The following is a 27,400-nucleotide window of genomic DNA, read 5'->3' as shown; positions in this document are numbered from 1 at the left end:
TTGTCACCTTTTCTTGGTTTTGGTCTGTTGGTTGTAATTGTTGTTCTTTGTTTGGCAGTGATAGGCTCAGTTTGTGGTAATCACCAACTATCTTTGTTCTTTAGATTGTTTAATTCGCCAGTGTCAGACCTTGTCTTGTTTACTTTTCTAAACATGTTTTAGTTTTGTCCACTTTTGGCCACTTTGACAACAACTTGTGGCAATGCTATTTGTTTAAATTTGAATCCACATTAACTGGTGGCGCCCCCTGGAACCCACAGCCCCCTTGACATTGTCCTGTACGGCCTAACAGACCCGCTGGTTCTAATCTATTCTTTCGAAAACATGCGATAAAGCTGAATATGTGCAACCTCCACATCTGACATTCTGCTGCACAACAGTAGACAGAAGCCCGCACAGATCTAGCTCTGTCAGTAAAATGAGCTATGATCTCCCAGCATGGGCATCCCCTGAAGGATTAAGCACCAATCCTTAAATCTGCCCTCATGATTAAAAACCATGACACAAGCTCTCACAGGGACACTGTTGTTGCACGACCGGCAGTTATAATAATACAAGCAGGCACTGTCAGAACCCAATCATTACCAAGTATCAGCAGTCTAACTCCACCAGCCTGCTCTGCCCTAGGGTTCAAATGTCAAACTGTCACAGCGATTTACTAATCCTGTTGCAGAAGTCATACTGAGAAGTCGAGAGCTTCCCTTTGTGGACTCTGCATCCGCTAGCGCACACCTTCTCTCTGCAGAGAATCACCTAGATGCATTTTTTAACTGGAACATACTGATATCAACAGAAAAGGGAGCCCGAAAGTGTTCCAGCAATTATTTATCAATTCGAATGTGCAATCAAGAGAATGAAATCCTGCATAAGAAAAGCAGGTTTATGTGAAATTGTATCAGTATTAACACTCTTATCTCATCCGCAAACAGGATGTTAGCATTTTTTTTCAATAAGATCAAATAAGTAAGGATTTAGAATGCAGAAATGAAAAGGGCTGTTCGTTCAAATCAAACTGTGCACCCCTTTTTTGAAGATAGAAAAAAAAGAAAGGACTGCGAGTAGTGAAGCCAACACTGACAGATGAGCAAGGCTTAATGGTTCCTTGTGTTGTCAGGACACGGTCCAGGTTATTATGTAGGGCAAAAACAAGGACAGTGGCAGTTTCAGTAGGGGCGGGAGAAAGAAGGTTGGGGTAGCTGGAAAAAAGACAGATGGATTATGAAAAGACCAAAGAGAACAAAAGAGGAATAATACAGTATCATTACTTATAATGATCGTTCATTTACCAAAATAATCCACATCGGAGAGTTTTAGCTAAATAGGGAGGCTCAAGAGCTTTACAGGCAGATGGATATGAGCATCTCTGACATACAAACACCAGAGCAAGGAGGATGGCATTGATTCACAGTCAAGGTGCATAATCTTCTTCTGTTACCCAACAACTTGGAAGAGCTGATTGTCTCCATGCCTGATTAAGTGAATCCACAACTAAAAGCTATTTACATTTTTTTGCCCATTAGCTTGTTTTTGTCCATCCATCTTGCTGAATCCCTTTCAGTGTCACAGACCTGCATGGAGCCAATCCACCTTTTGTTGGGTGAAGGCGAGCTACACCCTGAACACGTGCAATTTAGAGAGATCAATTAATATATGAAACACGTTTATGGACTGCGGGAGGAAACCAGAGAGGTCAGAGACACACATAACAATTTGGTTTTATAATCTTCTAAGAATTACGAGATTCGCACCACATTTTTCACCAAGCCTCTTCCAACTATGAATGTCAATAGTAGCAGAGCGTCGGGTATAGCGATAGTCCAGTGTGAACACCATATGATACAAGCGCTCGTCCAGCGCATTCATGCGTACGTAGTATTAGGTTTTAAAAAGCTATTTGTGCAAAAGGTTCCAGATTCAGACCAGTACATTGTAGGAATGATAAATTATTGAGTTTGATTACGTCTGCGCTATAAAAGTTAAAGTTGAAGGTGCATTTGGTAAAGTGTTGAAGGTGCACTCTCTTAATCAGAGCTTTGACCATGTAAAAGTTAACATCTATTCTGGCTTTTTTACCAAGCCCAGCAGCTGTCAGCAAACAAAGCTGACCTGCTTACAGTGTCACACAGAATGAATTATACTTTTAACCTTCATCCAAACAAGGCTTCTTAGATGTTAAATAAGTCCGTGGATTGACTGCAGGAGCGGTGGCAGCTGGGGGGGGGGGGGGGGGGGGGGGGGCAGAGCTGATCATCAGAGGGGCCACTAACGTTAAATCAGGGTGACCTAATGTTCTGGACTGTGCCGAACATCAGCACTTCAAGCATTGAACGAGTTGTGGAAGCTGCTGCATGCTGGCTAATCTCTGTTTGAAGAAGAAATTCCTGCTGCTGAGAAATTTGATTTTGTGCTTATTTTGATCCACCAAATAAAATCTATTTTCACAAATACTCCCGCTTGCAACAGAAGAACCAAAAGAAGGATAATTTCAAGAGGCCTGACCAGTTCCCAAATCTCAGTTTACTTCTTTATAAAATGACTATTTTTTAAAAAAATATGCATTTTCTTGACCTGAAAATCTTCTTTTCCTTTTGGCTTTTCCACTTCAGGGTTCACCACAGCAAATCAGCTTCTCCTTGACCTGAAAATACCGCAGTAAAACTCTATAGAATGGAAAAAAATACTTTTATTTTTGTCTTATTGTCTTAGTTGCCAGAGTTTGCGGTTTGTGAAGCCGAATCTGCAGTAGATTTGTAAACCCCTGCAGGGAGAACCCACTTCATAAAAAGTACTCATTCCCACTGGAGAGCAAAGGCTGTTATCAGTAGGAAAAAACAGCCTGAAGGCAGCAGTGACCATCCTGTTAAAATCCCTGCAGTTGTGTTTCTTTGGGTCTTTGGCAGCAGATTATCCTGAAGCTTTGCCTCCTATTTATTATTATTTTTTTTTTATTATTTAAACTTTGTTTACAAAAATCACACAGAGTTTGTGGATTTCCACATATATTTTTCCACCTGATGAGTGAGTGACTCTGAAACTCACTCCTTCCTTCTGGTCATTTTATAAGAGGATCCTATAATCCTTTTAATTTCACGAGTTCAGAGCAAAGAGTTGCATCTTAGACCGTACACGCCTCAGCTAGAAAATTACATTTTAGCACCGTTTCAGCTCATGATTCTATGATTAGAGGGGGAAAAAAAAACGTTGGAAAGGATTTCAAAAAGAAATAAAAAAACAGCAGTTTCTTTTTTTTTTACAAAACCATATCTGAACTCCTCTGTGAGACAAAGTCTTGTCCAGTGTGAACCAAACAGCCTAAAGCTCATCAGAAACATACAGCTTCACCAGGATCAGAAAGTGAGACGTCACATTGATGAGAAAGTAGAGGAACGGAATCAGAATGAGGGTTTTAATGAGCGGCCCAAGGACTGCTCTTTGATGCTTGCACCAGACTCGAGGACTGTTTTCCTCCTGGTCAAAATAGCAAGGAAATATTTAAAGAGCCACTCCGATGAAAACCGTGTGTTTGGTGTGTCATTTTTCTGATGATGGAGGCCATTTATGAGGAAACGTATGCTCAAAAGTGCCATTTCTGGGTATTTCTTTTATCATAATTGTTTTGAATCAGGAGAAAACGGGAAAAAAAAAAAGTTGTTGGAAAACGATCGTATTTGTGACGTCAAAAAAACACTGAGCGGGCCACAAGGCAAGATTGTTCCACGCCAACGTACTCCGCCACAACTCAGAGGGGATTTCCCAATGAACTACTGCTGCTCTGCAGAAACTATGATGAATATAACACTGTTTTTATTTTATTTTGGCTAGTAAGAAACTTTCAAATAGATCCAAAGAGTGGGTCTTTAATCTCATACAACCATTTGACCTAACCCCCCAAACGTGTCGTTACGGAGCTAAAGTTGGGCAAAATGAATGACTCGAAATGTGATGTCCACGCATATGAACACCAGGTCCTAAGAGGTTAAAGAGACAGCAAGACTAGGGTGTAACGATTAATTGATGAGTTGACTAATTTTTTCATAGTCCAACCAGATTGATCTGTTAAAAACAAGTTGTTAATTGAATCCATCAAACGCATATTTAATTTACACTTGATGATTGTGCAAGAAATACAATGAATCTGGAAAACTTCTCCTCTACTGTTTAGTACCAGATATTTCTCTCTGAGTCACACTGGTTGAAGTTTCAGCTTTAGATGTCCTGGATCAGTTTTAGGTCACAGAATCTGATCATTCAGAATTTACCAATATCGAATAAGAATCATATCATCATCCACAAATGATGATATGAGTTGAATTGTTGTTAAATTATATTGCCCCTAGTAAACACTATTGTTGTTTTACCCCCATAAAACCAGTAAAAAACATACATTTGACTAGTAATAACTGGTAATAACTCAGAAAAAGAAGATTCAGAAAGTTGTGAACTGGTTCTGCCCATCGCCGGATGACACAATAAGATGAGCAGGTTTTTTTAATGCATTGAAGAATAACAATTTAAAAAATTCCTCAATCAAAATAATTATTTTGTTTAAAACATCCAAAACTATTATTGCTGTCTATGGGTTTCTTCCCTTCATACTTTTGGCCATTTTGACCCAAAGGATCAGTTCACTATATTGAAGTTTTGTGCAGACTTTGGTAAGCTTTTTGCAGATGATGGTAATGTTTTGGTGATGCTTCACAAAGCCTTTGAGGGAAAAGATGCGGTGGGAGGATGCAGCGACCACATGCAGCGAGGAACATCTGACGCAGCTTGAAGCCTTATTAATATTTTAAAACGAAGAACTAAAGAAACACTGTAGAATAGTAGTAAGGAGAAAACATTCTAATTTAATATGTGAAAGTACTAATCTCTGGAAAACAGGTCTGAAGACCTGTCATTTAAGGAAATACACTAAAAACTGAAAACACATTAAAATTAAATACATATGAGTTGAAGGGCCTAAAGGTTTGCTGCATAACTTTGTAGTTGCAAAGCAAAGATGTGATGAAGAAAATGCTATTTCAAACCGTCTTTTTTTCCAAATTACTGCAAAAACGGAGAAGAAGGTTGTAAGGAAATGGATCTAACTGCCTGTTGGTCGGAGTAGTTGTTTGGACGCCGCTGGCATGTGAAACATCTGTAAAAAGACCCTTTTCACAGTGACGTTATACGTGATTCACTCAGTCATGACATTAGTAATAATGGAAATGCCTTGCAGTCACAATGAGGACGAATAAAAGCCGTCTTATCTGAGGAAGTCATTCGTGGTCCTGCGTGTGACAACGATCGGTGGAGCCTGTTTGAAAGATGACCATCAGTCCGTCTGCATTTTTGCTTTCAACGGGAGACGGGAAGCTTAGATAAAGGAGCTCTTTATTTAAAATAAAACACTTGGTAAAGTGTAAAAGATACAATCTGATTTATATTCAGGACAAGTGCAGAGCAGATCAGATGTCCTCACATGACACGAGTCCTTTTTCCCCCCGTGAGACTCTTTCGCTCAAAACACAATGAGAATAAAAAGTTGTTTGTTGTGGAGGACAGACGGATAAAAATTCTCATGAAAAAACACAAAGGCGTTCAAAAACACAGCAGGCGAGGTAGCTGTTAGAAAGGCTGAGAAGACATTTTACTAAACAGTTTTCAGCAATTTAGTTTTCACCTAAAATCTGAACTTGCCCAATGGTGGAAGAAACGCAATGGAAAAGTAATTTTTTAAAGGAGCACACTACTTGTTGCGGAATAAATATGTGATGAAAATTACATTTTTAATAATATTTGACTCAGTAAATGTTCAGCAAGTGCTGTGTTATAAAAGATTTGCAGTTGTTGGCTCAAAGCAGTGAGACAACAAGGCATTTTGCATCTCAGAGAAAGCTGCACACAAAATGCTTCATCTCCTACTGCAGTTAGTTTATTTGAAGACCCATTCTGATGAAAATCCTGTTTTTGACATTTTTAACTATATTTTTGATGATGGAAGACCACTAGATGAATAAAGTTAGACGAATAAATGCAGAAATGTAAAAAAGAAAAAGTAAAAGACCGTATTTGAGACGTTGAAAATATGCTGGACAAGGTTTCAGCAATGGGGAGGGGGGAGTGGGAGGGGAAGTCAACTGTTTTGCCCACAACTCAACCCTGAATAGACCCTAGTTCTAATGAACCAGTGCAGGTCTGTCTGCAGAAACTATGTTCTAAAAAACGACAGCTTGTTTTGTGGCTAAAAATTACAATCATAACTAAAAGACAACTGGAAAAGCTCTAAGATCAAATGACGATCCGAGTGAGTCTATGACTTTATTTTGTAAACTACTGAGGTAAATTACTCCTAAACCTCATAGACTCAAACACTTTGGTTAGATTTTTGTATTTTCTTTTTTCTGTTACAGAGTAAATGATACAGAGACTTAAATGATGACAAGAAGGGACTTGAAAATGATCTAGTAGGTCTGCAGAGCATTATGTCCCTGGCACAGTAGTTTTTTAATGTGAGGTATATCCTTCAAAAAGGTTAAAGCTAATCTGTCATACAATAAAGTTTAGAGAAAATTTAACTGACAATGTTAGAAGCAACAACATGCAAAAGTTGTAAAAGTAAAACAGACGTTTTTGTTGGGAATTTGGTAAAAAAAAACATAAAAAAACCCAGTCTGTTTCAAGAAGCAGTTTATGGTTAAAGACAGAAATGTCTGCATTTATCAGCACTTTGTTGGACAGCCTTAAAAAAGATAAATAGACACAAACAGTCAAACCCTGCAGGTTCTTTTGCAAACGGTGGAATTTGTTTAAAACAACTTAAAAGGTGAGATGAAGAAGAATCCTATCGTTAGTGAAGCTTTGCCACAATTTCGATAAGGAAGCTCTACCTCATCTGACTAATTATGCTTCACTTTAATCACACTTTTAAGATCTTTCCTTATTGAATTGTTCTATAGAGATTGTAGTTGTTGAATATTTTCCATTTTCTGCTTGATTTTACTATTGCTTCATTACAAAAATCACATCAACACTTACCACAGGTGTTTATTAATGAGAACATTTTATATTTTTGCAGCTTTCTCTTATTAGTCTCTGCTTAATTGTTTGAAACACATGATAACCATGCAAGGATATTATATTATTATTTTTTTATTCTTGTTTAATAGTGTCCCCCTGAGCCAAACAGTGCTGAGGGTTTTAAGCTTTCAGCGTATCCGAGGGGCAGAAACGACAAAGTTAAGGGCATGACATTCTCAATCTGTGTCAACTTTGCAGCTTTTTACCCACTTAGCACAAGGAAGGCCAAGCATGTGGGGATTCATTTAAAAAAAACATTTAAAAAAATCTGAGTTTTATGTAAAAAAATTCCAATGAGCCTGGCTCATGTCACTGATATTAAGAAGGTTCCTGTTTTTCTACGTTACATAGATTCTATAAGATAGTAAGTGCACCGTTATTGTGATGTGAAGGTCGAAATGAGAGTTTGCAGCTTTTGTGACTTTGCACATGCTGCTCACAAACAACCCTGCAACAATTTACTTTTAGATAAAATCATTTCTGTTTACGTGAGGGAGAAACACAAAGAGAGCAAAGTCAGAATGAAGGCAGCAATTGTTTTTTCCTTCTAAACAAACTGCAAACATGACTAATCTATTGGAAAATAAAGATTGTTATCCTTATGGTCATCCACATTGTAAAAAACATGGATAATTGATATTTTAATTGCATTAGTGCCTCTCAAGTTATTTTCAGATGACATGGATGGGAGGTTGGCATGAATTAGCACTCCAATGCTAAGCTAATGTGATGCTGCCAAAAAGGATGATATAATTAGTGTCACACTCCTCAGATAAACTCAGGTCACATCAGGCCTGTCATTTAAGTCCCACCACTGGTTGAGCTGGGTTGAATAACCTTGTTAATCTGCCATGATTGGATAAACACTCTGCCATGAAGGCTGAGGTTATGAAGGGGCTGAGCTCATAAAGGAGGGTTGATAGCTTCTAAAGTTATTGAAAAGGCTCTGGTTTCGTTTTCATGAAAGGTTTTGATAGCGCTACTATTTCCGTTTAACAAACTTACAATCAAAATGCTTCTAAAAATTTATCCCATTGGCAATTTTTTTTGCGAGTCGTTAGTCCTCTAATTAACAAAGCTACAAAGGTTTATTTTCAACAATTCATCCTATGGATAAATGCCCACCAACCATTTGTGCTAATCTACCGTTTTTACATTTTGCTTTTATATTTATATTTAACTATTTTGCATTAATTTGCTCATTTTTGCAGTGACAGCTAGCAGAACAACTGAGTGCCCGGCTCCAGAGCTTTAAATCCACTTTCCTGGCACTAAAAGCCACCCATTGCTTTTCATTAGAAATGATTTTTTTTATGTAACACAAGGTTATATTACTGTGTGCAATGGACTCTCGCACACAAACTCCCACATGCAGCACAGACAGGAAGCATTGAATTTGTCTACACAGGTATTTATGCTTTCTTGTCACTATTTCTCCCCAAAATGGTTTCTCTAGAACAAGTTTTAGAAAAGAAACAGTTTCAGTTTAACCAAATTCAAAAAAATGTAAGTGTATCTGTTTCAAGCTCTCTTTTTTCTGACCTTTTATCACAAACCAAATCTGCTGAACAGCAAATTAAAACTAGACAAAAATAGGAGTGATCGCAATTAGTAATGCCATTTAGAGCTCACTGAGAGTCTTCAGCGGTTGTGTGTATCAGAAATGGAGGCTCACAGTGTAATCACACTGGAAAAGTCTGTTGGTCCGGACCGAGTCCTGAATCTTGCGATTGGTTTGTATTCCAACCACATTTCATGTTTTGATCCAAAGCTTGTAAGCAAAACCACATGACTAAAGATCTCCTCAGTCATTGGCCAGGAATGACGAAGGTGGGGCAAAGCAAGGAGAGAAAGTTCTGAGTAGGATATTTCACTTATTCTGTATCAACTGTATCAACATCAGGTACAACACTTTTTACTTTGAGACTGCAGAGGCATACTGAAGAAACGACGGCTAAGAAGCTAAGTGTTTATGACAAATGCGTGATTTTCGACTGACCAAAGTTTTTTATTGCTCAAAACCGATTTCACGTAAAGACATGTAAGCCAAAACCCTTGACGGCCATCTGAACACATCGACGAATGACTTACGCAAGAAACATTTAGGAGTTCTGTGTCTCACGCATGTATCAGACCAAAATTGAACACGTGGAAAATGCGCGAAATGTACTTATTGGCTTAGTACGTCCTTGACTTAGAACTGGTGCAGGTCGGAGGAATCCGACTGTTAAACCTTAACAAAGCATTGCGAGGGCCCGCGGCGGGCGCTGACCGTGGTGCTGATATGAAGTGCTTTTTGGTCAGTCCTCTGAATGTCAAAAAAAAGTTTAATGAAGCGGGGTGGGGGGGGGGGGTTACTTGTTCTTTGTTTGGTTTATTCGTACTTCTTTAGTGGTTTCACCGTTGTTCATTTGTGATAAATCTGTCAAAGTTTCACATAAAGAGCCACAACATTTTTTGTCCACGTATATTCACATATGACCAGTTTTCATCTGTGGACAATGCGCAAATTGTACGTAGCGGCAGTGGGACATGGCTTTGAGACTAGACTTGAGATTTGAAAGTTATGCACAATGTTTATAAGTTTTTTGTTTTTCTTTAGCTTAAAAACATTACAGTCAGATCTAAACATAAAAACTGTCTTCAAAAGTTGTGCTTTGTAGAAACCCTAACTGCCTGCTTTTGTCCACCTACAAGCTGTTTAGAAGCAGTTTCATGACAATCTGTGACAAAGAAATATCATTTTGTATATGTAGACCTGAATTGACGTTACAGCTAAAGCCCTGAGACTCTCTTCCTCTCTTCCTCCACCTAAATTACCAGATTAGCCTTTTCCAACCCAACCTTGTTGGTAAATGTTCATTTGAAGGCAGACTTCAGTAGGAAGTTCCTTTTGTCTGACCACTTACAAAGCGTGAAGTGTGGCACAAACAGAAGAGTGCTCAACAGAGAGATTAAACAGCATTATTCATCCTGCATGGAACATGTGCTGTGTGTTGGATAGAGTGAGCTGCAGTGGGAGGTTCCCATAAGGACTTCACAGGAGCTGACGGACCAGCCTGAGCTCTTTCATATATTTCACAAGCAGGTTTCTGCAAGAGTGCATTTGCATGACAAAAACTGCTGAAACTCCACTTTTGGGAGCAGCTGGATTAAAGTCAGAGGAGCAGCATGCCGCTTGCTCCATTTCGAGAAACCTGGTTACCGATAAGCGTTTACTTGCTTTCAAGGTGTGGAAACAACATTTGTTTACAAGTGATCACGAGAGGCACAATCCTATTTTCTAGCTGTAAAATAAAGCTGGAAGACACAAAATAAACATCCTTAACGTTAGTCTTATTTAGAAAAAAAAGAAAAAAACACAAATTGCCCCAAACACTACTAAAATACACAGATCCAGATGAAGCTAAAAAAAGCTCCTCCAATGTGTTCAGTCTTGTCTCCAGATGCCAGAAGAAACAGATTATCCAAGACATTAAACACTTTGAAGGAATGTTTGGATGGGAAAATTCTCTTTACAGGTCAAAACAGCAAACGGTAAAATACAAATCCTATCAAAATCGAATTGAATTGGATTCAGCATTCATCATTTTAAAATAATCATCTGGTGGAATCAAAGATAAAATATTTATCACTTTTCTCTCTCAGAGCAAACCTCAAACTTCCTTGTAAACAACCCACTAAGATGCTTTTAATAATAATGTTTTTAGTTAGTTAAACTATGTAATTTTTTTTTTAATGGTTTATTTTACCAGCCTCCTTGTGTGCCCCGCTCCCCATCAATATACTAGTACTTGTATTTTACTATATAAGACTGTCTAAACCAGGAGTGTCAAACTCATTTTCACTGAGGGCCACATCAGCGTAGTGGCTGTCCTCAAAGGGCCAGATGTAACTTATACATGTAATTAAATGAATGAAAAATAAATGTAACTATTCCTTAATGTTAAAAAACGCACTACTTATTTGTTATAACTTTTTAAAGTGCACAAAAAACATGTTTGCTTGTTACTGTAGCATAAATCCTTTTAAATTTGATTATGTTTGTTAGGTTATATGGACAGTGTTTAAGTCCTAATGTATAGTTGCCCGATCCGTTATTTTAAGCCCGATTCCCCCTAGATGTGAATAAATACACACCAAATTTAATTTTAAGAAATTAAAAACTTTTATGCTCTCACGGGCCACATAAAATGACATGGCAGGGCCACATTTGGCCCACAGGCCTTGAGTTTGACACATGTGATCTAAAACAACCAAGGCTTAAAAATATTTGAAATGTTGGTAAGAATTATCAAAAAAGTTTCACGGTTGATTTGAGAGTCAAACAAACATACCAAAGAAAAGAAAGGAAATATGCAAAATATTGCACAGAATTTTATCTTTGACAAAACGTTTTGAAAGTTACGGTGGTAAACAACTGAAAAGGGTTTTTTTAATGTAGTTTTTCTTTTAATTTTATGTTTAAACTATGAACAAGTGATTATCTGTAACTGTGGTTTGTCTGTATGACAAAAATTTCAACATTTGCAACTACAGAAAGTCAATAAATTGGAAGAAGCAAAAGCCAACCATTCTGGGTTCATGTGTGATTGCAGAGCCACAATAACAAATGATAATAATGGCATTTCAGTCTAACTGTTTTCTGCAGTTTGCAGAACACTTTGTTTTCAAGAAAATCACATTTGAGTCGATTTTTATAGAAAGGATTGTTACTTCCATAAACAAATCTGCAGGGACAGATTCCTTTTCACAAAAAACCCCCCAAAAAACTAGAGTAACTCCTGTAAGTTGTACGGAGTTAATGACTGAACAGTGTTTTAAATTTGTGCTAAGGCAAAAATGTAAAAAAAAAACTTTTTGAAAGTAGATTCTGAAATTGTTACATTTATTTTTAAAAATGTTTTCCTCTATTTATTATTAATGTATTCACTTGTTTATAAAAAAATGTTTTATACAACCAATATTGCAAATTACATATTACAAATGTAAAAAAATATTGAAAATGGGAGTTTTTACCTTAGGTTTTGCAGTATTTTAGTCTTCAGGTGATGCATTTATCACTTTTCTTTTCCATTCTGACAAACAGCAGAAAGAAAACAAATCCCAGAAGCTGACAATGCTGATCACTGACACTCTACCTGCACAACAGAGACATAATCAATGGTATTGTGCTGCTCTCAGTATCCAGACAGATCATATTAGCCCAGTTCTGACGGCTGTTTGTGTGTGCGGCAGGAGGTTCTGAATGTAGATCTAACAAATAAAAAAGAAGGGTCTCTATTATAGTAACTTATTGTCCACATTAGATAATTAACTGTGGGCTGTGGTTCTAATTCACCCACAAATACAGCATATCTGAAATGTGTAAATTGGTCTTCTCCTTCACCAGTAACAGTCCCTTTTTTAAACTACAGGCAGATTTTTTTGTCAGATGTAATCAATTCTACATTTACATTACTTTAACTTTTTTTTCTTATTAAATCAAGGGCGTGTTAACTGTACACTAACTGGTTTGTACACAGAAAGAGATACAAAAAAGGAGTACTGCTGGTTACCATGCATCCCAAAACTACACACTCCAGTACACACTTAATGTACACGCTTGCATCGGCCACACTAGCATAGGACCTCGCAGATAAACCTGGACACAGGTAAAATTTACAAATTCTAGCTGATCTTTGATGATCATGAGCAAACTCGTAGATTACCACATTTTCTTTAGTGCAAGTCGCATTCTTGGCCAACGCACACACGCCTTATGTTCTAGAAAAGAAGAATGGTTCCACCTTCCAATTTTGTCTCATGAGTCAAAACGTTTTTGGTTGTTTCTCCATGACGACTGCAGGTGATCTACAATATCCACAATCTGATTCATGGTTTTTCCAGGTTTGGCAACCATAAACACCGCAGGTATTGACTATTATTGCAGCTCAAATTTTAAAGAATGAACTTAGTGGACGGCGTGTTGATGTGTTGCTAGCGGTTGTGAAAGTTTGGACAGGGAGTTCTGTGATGTCAACTGCCCCCCCCTGTATAATTATAGAAACTGGGAGTTTGTGTATTAAACCAAAAACAGTGTGGTGCCGTAACCCATAAGAACCCAGACCCATTTTATCTCAAAGGAGAACTATGTAGGACAGACCAAGTGGACCACAGAATACGTTTTTTTCTGTTTCACTGATGTCCCCATAGGTTCTTGTGAGAAAAAAGGAGAACAACTCATTAAATCTTTACAAAAACCGACAAAAAAAAGAAGGAAAAAACGCAAACAATGTTACAATTCACTGTGTTGGTCTGTGGAATGTCAGACACTCCTTTTAAATGAATGCCTGCCTGATTTCTGTGAACTGGGATGAACCCCGGCGAGTCTCATTCTGCTCTCCTGGACTGTACCTCCTGTCATTGTGCTGGTCTGGACCTTTGCCTCACACACAGGTTTCCTCTGACCTTTAGTGTTCTCTGCTGTGGGCCTGACAGGGACCTTTTCTCTCCACCAACTTCCCGGCTCTCACCTTCAACAGCCATGACTGAGCCGCTGACAGCCTGACCTCGCCTCACAGAGAGCCCTTCTCTGACTGCAGCCATTTTCTCCTTGTTATGTTTAGTAATGAGCCGTCGTCTGTCGGACAGGAGGCCGGTTTCTGGGGCTATCATTCATTGCAGAGAGGAGGGAAGGATTAAGGCCGCTGAGAAAGAGCCGATGAGAGAAGGCTCTGCATCTAAATAGAGGCTTCAGTGAGAAGCAGCGTTGTTATTAGACTCTTAAAGGGGGAGAAAGATGCAGAGGTGAGGAGACCGTTAGGAAAACCGCATATGTGAATGAAGCTGAGAAGAAACAGAAAACAGGAATGTTTGCGGATTAAAGGAAAATAGGATGAATAAAACCCCTTTTTAGTAGTTCAAGTGCTGTAAACAGGTCCGGGTCGAGAAATAAAAAATAAATAAAAAGATTAAAATTGTTCCACCTCTTCAGTTTGACTCTTCATCACTGGACTGACAATAGAAAATCAGTTTGCTCAAATAGAGAAAACACTTGACAATCATCCGGTCCTTCATGACTCACAAGCCAAGGTTTGATGTCATCTGCTTCATACTAAAACACAAAAGTGTCTCATTTAGTGGCTTTTTACACTCCATTGGAGTCAGATGTCTGTTCTTACACTCCATTAGGTTCCAGTCTCTAAAAAAAGGCCTCTTTGTACCAAAACAGGAGTGAAAAAACCCCTTCATGATTGTTCCAAAATAAGGAAAGGCAGAATGAATTGTTCTTACTCACAGAGGCTGATTACAGCTGAAAAATCTTGTTTTGCTCTTCTGCGCATTTAGCTTTTTACAAACTCAAGCATGCCCAACGAAAGCTACAGGGAAACACAGTAATCTCAGCAAGGCAGCAGAGAGAAAAAAAAAGAGCAGAGCAAATACAGACCCCCACCCCACCACCACCTCGTTCAGAGACCAAATGTCTGTTGACAAGCCAGCCAGCTATACCCAAAATAATTCCTCTGCGCAAATAAAGACTTACAGCCACAGTCAAGGTGTGTTTCAAGTATCACTTCATGCCTGTTTTACATCTTTGTCAACATAGCAACCAAATCTCACGAAGCATAAAGGATCATGGGAGAGAGAGAGAGAAAAAAAAGAATCTACATCCATCCTAGATTTTGAGACTGAGCATGAGTCACGCTTCGACTATGTTCCCTAAGCACCTTTTTTGCTTTCAATTTGGAGATTGGATCACAATATAAGCGCACTCAAGATAATGAGAACGCATTTTAATACCCCTGTAAATGAAATGACCTATGGATTGGATGTCAGTGTCCAGACAGGATTGTTGTCTCCTGTTACAGCATGTAAAGAGCAGTCATTAACGGGACAAAAGCGCACAAACACTTCTGGGACTTGAAAATGACTTTGAGCAGAAAGAATTAAACATTTTTCTTCAGTAGAGAGAAGAAGAAGAAAAAAATCCCACCTCTAATAATTTTTCACATTAACTATATCGCTTCTTTAGCTAGAAAATAATACACCAAAATCAGCAAATGAAGCGTGTTTTATGTAATAAAAAAAGGAACAGGATTTATTTTATCATTTTAAAACCACACAGTGCTGCACCTTTGAAGCATAAAGAGCTTTAAATGATATTTTGTCAGCAGTGAAGTTATTCATTGATGTTTTTTTGATTTGTGACCCAACAGTACAAATGGAAAAGTTCCATTAGTGACAACCTGATCCAGGGCACCATGTCCTCATTCAGTTATGATAAGCCAGTCTGTTTCCCCTGTTTATGCGAGACAAGTCCAACCAAATGTCTGATGCAGACTGAACACATTTAGTCTAAGATGTGATGGATTTTAAAGACTTTTGATGGAATTCTCACTGTGGATAATGTTTTAGAAAAATAAAGGCATGCATATCTGAGGTTATTGAACCAATTATACATCAGAGATTATGCAGAAAGCCTTTTCCATAAAAACAGCTTTTTGTCTGGAAACATTCTCAACATTTTGAATTAGCTTTTTTATGGGCATTCTTGTCAGGATTCCTTTTATTTTTTCGTGTTAATGAGTGTTTCCTGTTGTTCCACCAGTGATAGTAGCACGTCATGTTGTGTGTAGAATTACAACAGCCTGTGTGGCAAAGCTCCCTGCAGTTAGCCTAAGCTGTTGCAAGGCCGGAGGACCAGTACAGGCAGTGTAGCATTGCTATTAGCGGCAGGGCAGGTAAAAACGAGGGGTTTGGCATGCATCCTTGGCCCCCCGTCTCTGGGGAGTGAGGTGGGTGTAATGACTTTGTCTGTTTTGGTGAATTAGTCGTTTTAATTGATGACACAGTTTTATTTTGTCGTGTCAGGTTCATCCAGATTTCAAAGGAACTCTTTGAAGAAAGTCTGGTGTTCAGCCCGTTTCCTGAACTTTTACAGTGACTTAAAGAGAGTTTGTGGCTATAAATGCTAACATTTTTTTCGCAACCATTTTCTAAAATTACACACACTTCAACATTTATGAGGGTTATGTTCAGCAATAAGATAAGAGGCATACTTTGTGCTGCTGCTTAATTTGACAAAGAAATGCTGCTTTTGTTCACTCCCATCACCCTTTATGTCAGTTCCTCTGAGCCCTCGCTTTGCATTATCGAGTTTCCTCACAATTTTCTGGTTAAAGTCCTCCTCCAGCCATCCTTTGAGTTATTTAAAAAGCATTCCCAGTTGTCTTAATAATGATTTTGCCGTTTTTAGGCAAGCAAAACTGTTGTTTTCTAGTAAATAGTTTCTGCAAAGCAGCAGTATCAGGAATTCACGTCTGAGTTGTGGGCGGAACTGTTGCCACACAGTAAGCCCGCCCCATTTACCATCATCCATCTGTTTACACTCTCTCCCGCTAGCTTACAGCTATTAGCAGTGCAAAAAAATGGCAGCGATATCGGAGCTATCTAGCTAACATTTTTCAGCCAGATGCCAGATTGCACGAGGAAAACCAAGTTGACACGGATCTATTTGTCCACGACAGGATGCATCAGAATGGAGCAGAGCAGGAAGCTTGCGGCCCGCCCAGCGTGTTTTCTACATGACAAATAGGCTCAGTTTTTAATCTGCATTTTTCCGTCTGCACTTGATCATTTGAACAAAGAAACAAAGACAAAGATTTTTTTTCCTAAGAGACAAAGTGTTTGTGATTTTGCTTGTTGATGTAATTTCACTTTGGTGGCTTTTGGTCCCCAAATGACAAGTAATGGGGATAAACTCCTAAAGCATCTCTTTTTGCTACGGAGACTCATTTTTCATGATTTACTGTTTGATAAGATACATATCTTGATCATTTGTATTTCTAAAATGTTCTATATAGCTTTTTTACAGGAAGAAACAAACCAGAGTTGAAGGATTTGGTTTGTTCTGCAAAAGTGTCTTCCAGCTGGGGGGGGGGGGGGGCACAGCAACATCATCTCTCTGGTGAAGATGTTTATATTTAGACTCCAGCTTTTTCTGTTTCCAGCTTGAGAGATCACAGGCTTCTTTTTGCTCTTTTATCCACAAACTTCATCTGCAGTGGCAGCACCTTTTTGTGTTCCACCCCCTATAGGGGGGTAACATTAATACTTAATTATTAGCGAGCCCACACACACATTCCCAGCAAGTCTGCAGAGAAAGATGCAGAAGAATTTTCATATACTCCCTCCGTTTTGTCCCTGACGCAATGTGGTGTAATCTATCCGCCATGACTGAGCAGATATTTAATACAGGACTGGGCTTTACATTGTGAATGTCCCTCTCCAATATAGCATCTCTATAGAAGGGGGTGAGGACAGGAAATGACACTGTCCTTGAAAAAACAGCAAAGTTCTGCTTTGCTTTGTGTACTTTTTCTCACCTAAGCACGTATCGCTAACCTTGTTTTGAAGTCAGACATGCTGTCCTGAAGAGCAACCCCCCCCCCCCTAAATAAAAGGAAACACTGAAATTGTGCGACCAGACCCACAGAAAAAGATTCCAGCAAATATCATCCCACATGGCTGTGAGCTGGTATGCCTCCATAGCTGTGTGTGTGATGGAGACAAGCAGAGGGGGCAGAGTGTGGCTGCGAGTGACGAGATGCGATGAGACGTGGTTTGAGTGAGTGCATACTAGCGGGGTGGGGGGTGGAGTCAGTGAAAGTGGATGCGAGAATAAAGAGAGACGTAAGATGGACATAAATGGCTATGAGTTAGCATGACCTACTACCCCCCCCCCCTCTTTCTTTTTTGTGCAGTTCAATCAAATTGAGGCCACTAACGCAGCAGTTAGGCTGCTTTTCAGGTTACTCAGAAAGCTGTGCTAAAAGAGTCGAGAGTGCTTTAAAAGACCTAAATCTGCTGTTAACGTCATAGATTAAAAAAGATACCATAATCTATACAATATTTTACATTTTAAATTGATACGGGAACACTGAAACTAATTGAGAGGTAAAAAAGGATTTGGCACAGACACAATCACAATGTGTTAATCGTTCACAAGCCTCAGATTATTTTCCTTTCTTGGTGATCTTCACTGATGCTTTGAGTTCATGTATTTCTTCTGTCATTTTAGTGCCAAAATGGCTCCAATTAGCAAAATATATATATTTGCAAATTATCAGCATATATTTGCACCAAAAAGGTAATTTATGTGTACTAGTTGGTGTTAAAACTGCAATAAATCTCTGGCATTTTTCTGCTTTGATAGTAAACTTGAACATGTCTGCATATGAAGGTTTGTTTAAATATTACTGCTGAGAAAAAAGCAGTAAAATAACATTTATCTGAAACTATAAACGTGTCAAAAAAGGAACGATTTTCCTTAGTTTAAGGCTTCAAATACTCGAGCTGTTACTTACTTCAGTAATTTTTACATCAAATTTGTATTTTTCTGCTCTTTTGTGGGTAATTGTTTAGAAATAAAATCATGTTTCTCTTGATTAAGTAACATTTTGACGTAATGTTACTCAACAAGTTACTCAAGTACACTTTATTAACCTCTTAAGTTCACCAATGCATTTTTTGTGTTTTTTCAGCAAAACAGGGCAAACACATCAATATAATCCAGTTGGAGCGGACGCATTCTGGATGTGGTAACCTTTAAAATGAGGCTTCAGCTGCTCAGCTGAAGACAATGCTGTTTTTGCGAAATCTGTTCTTATGCAAACAAGAATGCAGGAATCTCTTCTAGACATGGAAGAGAAACTTGTGGGCTAAAACAGATTTTATAAATGAACCGTTGCAATGAAGAGGGAAAGGATGCTAACGTCAAAAAAGGTGTTAACGTCAACAAAAAAGTCAGAAATGATATTTTCTTCTGTTAAATTAAAAGGTTAGAAATATATTTGTTGGCAGATAATGCAAATAGAAACTGCTGGAGGATCTCACACCCACAGTAGGACATCGGGACACACAGTCACCATGAAAGCATCTTAAATGGGGGGCAGCATGCATGCAGACAGACAAACACAGCAGCAGCTGCTGCAGCCTCTTCAACAGTTTTCCCTCTGCGGAGACGCTTCTATTTACCTTGGCTGGAGAGCGCGGCACGAAAATGGAGAAGGCGCCTTTGAGGAATTATCCCTGCTCCCCCCGTAACTTCCCATGCAGGGCATCTGTCTCTGAAGACGTCTTCATAGAAAGTAAGAGCGGGAGGATAATGGGCAGCGATGCTGAGCAGCGCGTTCGGCCGCTGGGAGCCGGCGTCCGTCCCTCTGACGCGTCATTCGTCCGGGCAGTTTGCGCGTTTCCTTCGTGGGTGAAAGCAAAAGCCCGGGTTCTCTGTCGCCTCCATAAGTGAACCTCAGCATCAGCTGGAGCATCTACAACCAACAGAGCGACGCCTCCGACCGTCTGTCTGACCGCCGAACCGGGACATAGACTGATCCACTGCTGCAACCAGACTTCTACTTCCAGAGAGAGCGAAAGACGGAGGGGAGCGCGGGGAGCGCGCAGTCACGCGCCAACAGTGTTTGACATCCACCTGGACTCAGCTGGCTTTCCTTCCTCTCCACCCACGCCGACCGCCCCAGCCCCGGCCCCACCCACGCAAACGTCGATTTAGAGATGAAGTTGTGAAGTTTGCATGCAAGCATGGAGGTTGAGATCTGCTTTGCTCATGCGCAAAGTTCCATGACGAGACTCTACGCCTCAAACACCTTTCAGAATCAGGTCGATTATGATTATAGTTAGATGTGTCCTCTTAGATTTGTTTCAAAACTCTTTAAATTGACACTCAAGTAGAAAAAAACCCCATAGTTGCCACAGTAAGAATCTAAAATACAAGAACACAAAAGAAGAGGTACACCTCTCATCAAATCACATCTCATCGGTTTTTATGATTTTATTACTGAGTTTTTGGAAGAAAGTGTATTTCAGATGTTTATAAAATGCATTCAGGACCATGGACAGCTCCTAATGCGCCACAAAATGAGGCCAAACTCATTGCTGCAGATCCTTTTGTCAAACATTTTCTGTCTGTATTCACCTGAGAAATAAATATTTTAAAAAAATATATTCTACTTTTGTACCAATAATCTGATATATCAGAATAGGGAAACACAAAGAGGTAGGCTTAGAATAAAAACAAAACAAAGAGTTTGTTTGTGGTGATGCAGCTGCAGCAGCAGCACAAAAGCATGGCTTTGTCATTGGCCTATTTCCACCTGTCACATCAGATCCCTCTCTTTCCCTGCGGGCTGAAGGCCATGGAGAAATCTGTTTTCATTACTCCACAGATCTGGATCTATGCATGCATGTTTGCAGTTCACCAAAAATTATGTGATTAAACATGCAACTTAGCTAAAATGTTTATGACAGTAGATAAATATTAAACAGTGTTATTGCCTGCGACGGTTGCAGTTTTAGATTGAAAGTGTAAACAGACAGCATTTGGTTGAAATTCAGTGAACCTGTTAATCAGAGATATAATATAAAGCGTAAATTAGGAAAATGACATGCTTCTTGACCGAACAGACTACATCAACAACTTAATTAAATGAACAATCTTAAACATGACAAAAAGAAAATAAACTTACATGATGGAAACCAAAACTGATGACAAGAAGCCACAGCCAACTGTAAACCCTTTGCCTTGAATAGACTGAGGACTAATTAAGTGAAACAGAAACAGCTGTGGATAATTGAGAACTGAAATGTAAGAAAACAAACAAAAAACACACACACAAATCCACACAACACAAATTTTGGCATTTGATGCACAAATGTTTATTTTGAGAGGAAGATCTTAGTGCATAAAGTTTTCCAAAGCGCTCCCGTGTTTGTGCAGATTAAAATGTACATCTGAATTCTAAAACAGGATGATATTTTTGCCCACATTGATTTCTCTGTCATCAAACTTTTTCTGGGGGAGTGGACTGACAAAAAAAACAAAATCCACAGCTGTTAATCTGACACCTAAAACTGTATAAACTAGACTGCCTGCATGTTTTACACAATCCTTCTCTAAAAGAAGCTTCTCAGAATGTCCACTAGAGGAGTAACGATCAGTTTTAATAACAATTTCAAATATGTGGTTGATGATCCAATTCAAAGTTGATATTGGTTAGTTTGGAACAATCCAATTCACTGACATAAAACCGATCCAGAACAACTGTTGTCAAAACTTCAACCAATTCAATTCAATTGAATTAAATTTTTTTTGTATAACCCAAATTCACAACAACAGTCGTCTCGATGGGCTTCGTATCAGTAATTGAAAAAGGTAAACATAAAATCAAAAGGATCATGAATACATAAAGTTCAATAGGAAAATACTAAATTGAACTGACTGAACTGACTAAACTAAACTGGCATCCCTGCCTTAGACCCCCCTTCGCGGTAAGGAAAAACTCCTAAAAAAACGGATTCCGGAAAAAAACGAAGAAACCTTAGGGGTGCCCACATGAAGGAGGGATCCTCCCCCAGGACGGACAGGGGATTTACAAGAACTCATAGAGAAAAATTAACTTTTCTAACTCTACAACTACATATTAAAGTCCAGCAGACGAGCTTCATCCAGACGGAGTTGGGGGGACAGCCGGGGGGGCGAGTCTAAAAAAGGATCCACAGGCAGGTGTAGGAGCAGTATGAATAGTGTGACTCAGAGAAAAATACCTGGTACTGAACAGGTGATGTTTTACAGATTCCTTGTATTTCTTGCAAGATAACCAAGTGTGAATTAAATATGTTTCCAAACAAACAAGTAAACTAGAATGAATGTCAAATCCATTCACATTTTAGTTTCCTAAAGTTCAGCCCACTGTTGTTTTTCAACATCCAAAGAATCCAAAGGAAACATTATTAGGACATTCTAGCACACTGGATGGTCACATGACTTTGCCAAATTCATCATTCCAGTCTAATGTGTGGAAACACATTAGACTGGAATGATGGTTGTTTTTACATTGTAGTAAAACAAACCTACTGTGTCTCAATCAATATGGTATTTTCAAATATCGATATAATCAATTTATTTCATTTGGAAACAATGTTATAATGGTATTAGTCAATTAGATTAACAACTTGCCTCAGACAGATTGATTTAGTTGAATTCCCCCCTAATGTCCACAAACATGTATCTGCACTTGCGTGGTGTGCCAGGCATCTTTACACGGATCCCTACTGTAGATCTCTGTTTTTAAAAGCGTGTATCAAAGCAGACCTCCACTGCTGTCTTCCCACTTTTTGTACGGAAGCGCATCTTCCTGCAGCATCTGTGAATTGTCAAAGAGGAACGTGAAGTGAGAAATAGCTGCTTAATTTGGGGAGGTGAGTTTGATGAGTGAGTACGAGGGTGCGTCATGCACATAATTATCTGTAATCAAATATCTTAATGAGAATCTATCTAGGTCCTGCCACAGAACTGTTCTGTATGCTCTACAGGAGAGTGGGCTTCATTTAGCCTCTGTGGTTTCAGTCAAACCACTTTGTTTTATTTACAAGAAATTAACTTACATATATGTTGACTCATTCAGCTTAACTTCCAAGATTTCCCATTAGTGCTTGAGGCAAATGTGAGTTTATTTACAATGCATCATGAAATTGTGGAACTGCCATGCGGGACTATTTCATGGTCCTGCTCCTCTCACACACATAAACACTGTTGGATATAAACACACACAGTGTTATCAGAAGTTTACAGAAAGAAGGTGACCTATAACTCCTCGAGCACTGGACTAATTAAGAAAATATCTGTGTCCGTGCATGATGTCTGCACCTGCTCATCAACCTCCCTGACAACATCGATTAACGTTGAAAGAAGATGTTTGGCGTCTCAGTACAAAGAAGAAACAGGCCATAGAGCAGCTAGCTGCTGTTTCTAAGTTGCATTTAGAAAATATTATTAACGAAAATCCTGTTTTTGGTGTTTTAAATGTGCTCTTGTGGATTTTTTCTGATAATTGAGGACTTATGGAAAGGAAATTAGGCTCAAATTTGCATTTTTGAGTATTTCTTTGTTCATGTCTTTGTGAATCCGAAGCAGACCAGCTCAGTGGCCTTGAGGTAGAGTGTCCGCCCTGAGACTGTAAAGTTGTGAGTTCAAATCTGTGGTTGAATCAAAGACTCTAAAAATGGGACCCAATGCGTCCCTGCTTGACACTCAGCATTAAGGGGTTTGATTGGGCGTTTAATCCACCAAAGGGTTTCCAAGCTAGTTGTTTCACTGCTCCCCCAGGGGATGGGTCAAAAGTGGAGAAGTAATTTCATACAACCAGCAGTATGACACCCAAACTGCCTTTAAGATGAAAAATGCCATTTGTGATGTAGAAAATATGCTGGGTTGGCCACAAATAGATCTGTGTACGTCTTCATTTTTCTGTCCGAGCTGGCGTCTGACTCAAAACTGTACGGCTGGATAGCTCCAATATTGCTCGCCATTTTTGTTGCAGCAGAAATCTTAAGGCCCGTTCACACCGGGACGAATATTCGCCAGGCGTTATTCGTCAGCGTTTTTCGCCACATTTTTTGTGTTCACACCCAGGCGATTTTCGCTGACGATGAGCAGAGCTAATATGCAATTTCATTGCCTGACATTAGATGGCGCTTAATGTAAAACAGAAATACTCCTGTACACAAGGTGGCGCTGCGCAATTTTACGCTTCTTAAAGTAGCTTTTCACTCAAAAGAAGAGAGCAAGTATTTACGCGCTTGTCAGAATCATACAAAAAAACATGAATATTTCAAGCACCAGTAGCTCCAACTGGTACTTGGTTCGGGGATATTTTAGAATGTCCGTCATTATTTCTTCACGGCAGTGTAGACCAGTGACGTGCAGTCAGGAGAGGCAGGTGAGGCTGTGCCTCACCTGTCATTATGGGAAGAAAAGAGAAAAAATAAATTCAATTATTATATTTAATCAGTAATTTGTGCTTTGCAGTCATTTTCCATTTCTATGTACCATTTTTGGGTGTTTTTTCTTTTCAAAATCGCTGACTTTCCGCATTTGCCGTTCAGATACTAAAAAGTGACGTGCGATGAAGCACCAGCCCGCTGAGCCTCACCTTGGATTGCGCAATACCTATGCAGTCAGATGGTACTGCTGTCTCTCTGTATGTCGGTTCAATCACTTGTACTGTATGAGCTGAGTTTACATAATTTAGCAGATGTATATGATGTACAGTGTTTGTTTTTATAAATAACTGTATGTGAGGGACGTGTTTCTTGTGCTGAGCGCTAAACGCCGGCAAAAAAGCCGCTGGGTGAGGCCAGACATTCTCGTGCCTCATGTTAGGGGGCGCCGGTGAGCCCTGAGATTATGACGCTAAAAAACAATAGAATAAGTCATAGCAAGCGGCAAGTCATTTTCTTCAGAAGGAGCGGCATATGGACTTTATTTACAAGTAAAGGTAAGATGATAAAAACGTTTGTGCTTTTTTCTATGCTGCAGTTTGTATATGAAAAAAAAACACGTTGAAATGATATTTTAAACAAAACTCGTTAACTGTTGTCAATTAAATGGTGAATAAGTTACTCAGTATGGTTCATATGTTTGTAAATCTGACTGATGACGTCAGTGCCTCACCAGCCTTTAACCTCACCGCACGTCACTGGTGTAGACGCTACTTGGCGTCTATGTTCTTTGCTGGTATATGTGCTCAGAAAGGCAGTTTGATGTTTGAGCGCCACCAAGTTGTGTTTTACTGTAACTTCAGAAGCTCCAGTCACGTGTGCAAAAGTGCCATTCTCATTGGTTGTATAGTTTTTGACGCAGCGCGTCAAACCAAAAAAACGAACCCGATGCGTTTTTAAAAAAATGACGCTTTGACGCATGGCGTTTTTTCGCGTCGGTGTGCACACTCACATTGGTGCCCTTTGTTTAGTCACGAGGCGTTAAACGTCGGCGAATATCGCGGGCGAAATTCGTCCCTGTGTGAACAGGCCTTTAGGTTGAGGTTGTGAGGGGCCGGAAGCCAGTGGAAGAGAGTGTAAACAGAGAGCTCTCAGTTTTGGGGAGGAGAAGGGTGGGCGGGGCTGCTCTGTGCCGATGGTCCCGCCCACAACTTAAAGATGAATCTCTAATGAACTCCTGCTAAAACTATGACCTAGAAAATGATACAGGTTTTTTGATTTGTACTTAAAATCAATACATAATTGTAATTAAAGATGGGAACGATTTGAAAATAGATCAAAAGATGATCAGAGTGGGACTTTGAGTCTTTGGAAACTGTTGCATTTTAGTAAATGGTAACACTCAAACTGAAACAGACAATCAGTAAATGCAGAAATGCGTTGAAGTCTAAAGGACAAGTTTCTCCCAATCCTTTTTTTCTAAGAAAACAAACAAAAGTTTTAAAACATGATAGGAGGTCATATAACTCTACCCCTAAAATACCCAAGGAGTTTATTTAAGAGTTTATTTACTACTACCAATTACAACAATATATGATATATATATATATATATATTTTTTTTTAAATTAAGAAATGGCCTTTATTATCGCTTCATTTTTCATTCATCAGCAAAATTAGTGAGTGCTGAAGCCATTCTTTCAGCTTGGTCTGATGGACACACCCGACAAATAAGGCAAACTCAGTTCATTTGAGTCCAGTGTTGCAGGTAATTACAGTCAGTTTTTGACTGTAATCTTATTACTATATTGAAACACAAAAGCCGGGCTTTGGTTGAGAATGCAGAGGACACGAGGAACGCCTGTTCGGAAACACCTGCTCCCGTGTCTCAGTCTGAAAAGAGTTTAGAAAATCCTTCCCCTGCACGGTAAACCTGTGTTCTCACTCATTCTGATGCACATCCCTGACTGACTAAATACGTGACGCCCAAAGGAGAAGACTGCCAATTTTCAAATCAGACACACACATAAGCACACACACTGATGCACCTGTCCACCTTTACCTAACACTTCCATCTGAACAGACAGCTGGTGTCACTTGCAGCATTTTGCTGGGTTGGTAATTGGATTTCAAATTTAATGCTTCCTGCACTGTGAAGAGGACGCCGCGGCGTGATCATCGTGCAGCAATGCTGCCAGAGCTGGAGGGAATCAATCAGTGTTTGATTTGTTTTTATTATTGTGGAGAATTTGAGCAGTAATTCTGTGAATGTTCCTGTTAATGACTTTGTTGCACAATATTTGAGTCATGTTTTCGTGTGTAAGTCAAACCATATATTGAATGTGTTATTTCCAACCAGCTGCAATCTGAGTGCTTCACTCTACCCCGTCAAACACCTCTCAGGCTCTCGGTTTAGTATCACCTCAGGTGCAGCCCTAATGGAAAATTGTGAAATCTGTGTTAACAGTTGTCTACTTACTCACACTTATCTAAATAAACTCAATGCCAACCAGATTGTTTTCCTTATAAAAAACGAACAAAAACATATTTTTCTGGTCATTTTTTAATGCATACGAGTTATCTATTTAGTTCAACAAAACTCTTCTTGCTTTTATTACAACAAAAAAATGGAAAAATAACAAACGTTTTCCCTTGTTGAGGAATTCTGGTAAAACTGAAAAAATCTCGACAGAATCCCTTTTTTTTTTAAACTTCCTATATTCATGTTGTTATCTTTGGTCCAACTTTAACCTTTTTATTTATTTTTCACTGTTCGTTTTAATTGTATTTTATTGTATTGTTTTAACTGAATGTTATTCTTGTGATGGTGCCTTTCGGGGCAGGTCTTCCTCGAAAAAGAGATCTTATCTCAATGGGACTTTCTGGTAAAATAAAGGTAGAATAAAAAAAAAATCACAATTTGGTCACACTGGGTAATCTCTTTCTTCTGCTTAGGGTAGTTGAAGTTGAAGCTTATTTTTACTACTTTTAAATAGTGTATAATATGGACAAAAAGTACGGTGGCCCTGAAGTGTAAATCCTACAGTCAATTTCAGTCACTTTTGGTTTTTAAAATAAAAAAAAAAGATCATTTTGGCAAGTTGAGCCTTGAAGCTTCCAAACACATTCGGTTGAGAAAATCCCCATAAATTCAAAATTTCCTTCAGCTACTTAAAAAATATTTTTAGAAAAAGATGAAAGATGTTTCATAATCAAAAGCCAAAGAATTTATACTGTTAGACAACTACAAAAAACTGATGTTCTGGTGCAGCACAAGGCTCTTGTAAACATTTAACAACAACATGTTTATATTGAAATTTTTGTAAAGTAAAGAGAGTTTCAAGTGAACAACAATTACTCACATTACTTCCAGTCTAAGTGACAGCTTAGTGCAAATAGAATAAATGTTTTGTGAAATGTGGTTAGTGGGATGGGGGGCCAAAGTTCACGCTGTGAGCAAAAGGGGTAGAGGGGTCAGAAGAAGGAAAAGTTCAGCTTTCTGATGGCCTGATGGAGGAAAAACTGCTCTTTGAGCCTTCTGGTTCTGGTCTGTGGGCTAAGCA

The 27,400-nt window shown here is 39.0% G+C and overlaps 1 protein-coding gene across 6 annotated transcripts in view; it reads right to left on the bottom strand.

Moving 5' to 3' along the window:
- Positions 1–19,753, bottom strand: part of LOC101173932 (disks large-associated protein 4) — a 152,079-nt gene extending 132,326 nt beyond the window's left edge. For 2 of the 6 annotated variants that reach the window (XM_020703568.2, XM_020703569.2), the window contains exon 1: positions 19,078–19,750. The gene's annotated coding sequence lies outside the window, so the exon portion shown is untranslated. Of the gene's footprint in view, positions 1–19,077 lie in introns of all 6 variants that reach the window. The other 4 variants (XM_020703571.2, XM_020703570.2, XM_020703572.2 and 1 more) reach the window with 3 other exon arrangements.
- Positions 19,754–27,400: the final 7,647 nt, after the last annotated feature.

The sequence above is a fragment of the Oryzias latipes genome, chromosome 5, assembly GCF_002234675.1.
Source record: "Oryzias latipes chromosome 5, ASM223467v1".
Classification (NCBI taxonomy): domain Eukaryota; kingdom Metazoa; phylum Chordata; class Actinopteri; order Beloniformes; family Adrianichthyidae; genus Oryzias; species Oryzias latipes.
The sequence above is the reverse complement of the archived record's forward strand: the minus strand, read 5'-3'. Positions and strand labels throughout refer to the sequence as shown.